This window comes from Echinops telfairi, unplaced genomic scaffold, assembly GCF_000313985.2.
Source record: "Echinops telfairi isolate 266 unplaced genomic scaffold, ASM31398v2 ScPeMD7_18;HRSCAF=68, whole genome shotgun sequence".
Lineage (NCBI taxonomy): Eukaryota > Metazoa > Chordata > Mammalia > Afrosoricida > Tenrecidae > Echinops > Echinops telfairi.
The window spans coordinates 96,870,483-96,872,180 of NW_022103915.1; the positions used below are offsets into that span (position 1 = coordinate 96,870,483).

The window sequence follows — 1,698 nt, forward strand, 5'->3', positions numbered from 1 at the left end:
TATATTTGTAGCTAACACACAGGGAATCAGACACAGAGCATATCTTCAAGCGATTTCAGACTAACCAAAAGAGAAGGCATGCACACAAATAGCGACAGTAAAAAAAAAAGTCAGGTCGCAAGCGGCACAAAGTGGTTCCAACATGTAGAAACCCACTCCTCCGGGCACTGCATGTGACTGCACCCCTGGGGTAGATAGATGATCGTGTCAATTTGAGGATTCAGAGTGTAGGGGTGGAGTCTAGCTTGTCAATCAGATCATAGCCAATGAGACCTCTGTGTGGGCAGGGCCTTCTCCTGAGAATTCTGGGAAATCTGGGACTTCCTCCTTGGAGGCAGGAGATACTTCTCTCTCTGCTGACACCCTGGGAGACATAGCAGCTGACAAGGCACGTGGACCCACCCTGATGCAGAGACCCCTGCCAGCGTTGAGATGTTTCCAATGCAGAGACCCCTGCCAGGGCTGAAATATTTCCAATGCCACTGGATCAAAAAGACTTGCTACTCACTGGCCTGTAGTCTTCGACATTCAAGTCTGAAGAGGACTTTACAGACTGGTATCAGACGTAGGGGCTAATATCGGACTTGATCTGGACTGGGCTGGGATATTTTCTTAATGTTCAATTGCTCTTGTATATAAATCTCTTTCTTATACAGATGTGTGTGTCCATGCATTTGTTTCTCTAGTCTACCCAAACTAACACAATACCTTTATTCGAGGCCCCTCCCATTTGCAGTGGATCATTAATGGCAACTCGTAAGAACTTCTGTCATCCAAGTTTAACTTACGATTAATAATAACAGAAGCAAATGTGTACAAAGTTAACGGGTAGGCAGTCTTAAAAGTTTTACTTAAATGCATGATCTTATGTATTCCTCATCATACCCCATAAGGCAGTCCTGTTGATGTTCCTGCTTTACAAATTAGTAAAGTAGGGCTACTCTGGAACCTGGTGACATATATGCCCCAGGTGAGACAGCGTTGCATTCCACTCAAGTCTACCTGACTACAGAGCCACCCCTTAACCACCAGACTCTATTCTCTTGGTCCACTCAGATAAAAGATGACAATCTTAACAGCAAACATAAAGACTCAAATATATAAGCTCTCAGCACCCCAGGTTAGATGATTCCAAACCAAATCAAAGCCACTGGCATCTAGTCGATTGTGACTCCTAATGACCCCATACAATTCCCCAAACCGTAAATCTTTACAGAAACAGTCTCATCTGTCTCCCTTGGAGCAGCTAAAGGATTTGACCTTGTCGTTAGCAGGCCAACTCCTAATCCCATACCCCTAAGACTCCTTTGCTAGCTGTTTAGAGGTAGCATAATATGCTAAGGCCAACCTTCGCAGCTTTTGAAAATCCAAAACCTCCATTGAGGTTGCCCTAGAATCTTGAGAAAAAAGAAGAGATTTTTAAAGGTAGCAAGTTTATCCAAAAATAATAATGAGTTTATTAATAAGGGAGCTCTGCAAATGTTATTGCTTACATACCTCAAATGCAATATAGCCTCAAGGTCACACATAGGTTATTAAAAAGATTAATCATTTTTAAAAAATCATTTTATTGGGGGCTCGTACAACTCTTATCACAATCCATACATACATCCATTGTATGTCAAGCACATTTGCTATCATCATTCTCAAAACATTTGCTTTCTACTTAAGCCCTTGGTATCAGCTCCTCATTTTTCC

At 42.3% G+C, this 1,698-nt stretch overlaps 1 protein-coding gene across 1 annotated transcript in view; it reads right to left on the reverse strand.

The window, feature by feature from the left end:
• Nucleotides 1-1,698, reverse strand: part of FSIP1 (fibrous sheath interacting protein 1) — a 201,030-nt gene that overhangs the window by 182,706 nt on the left and 16,626 nt on the right. The gene's annotated exons all lie outside the window — the stretch shown is intronic.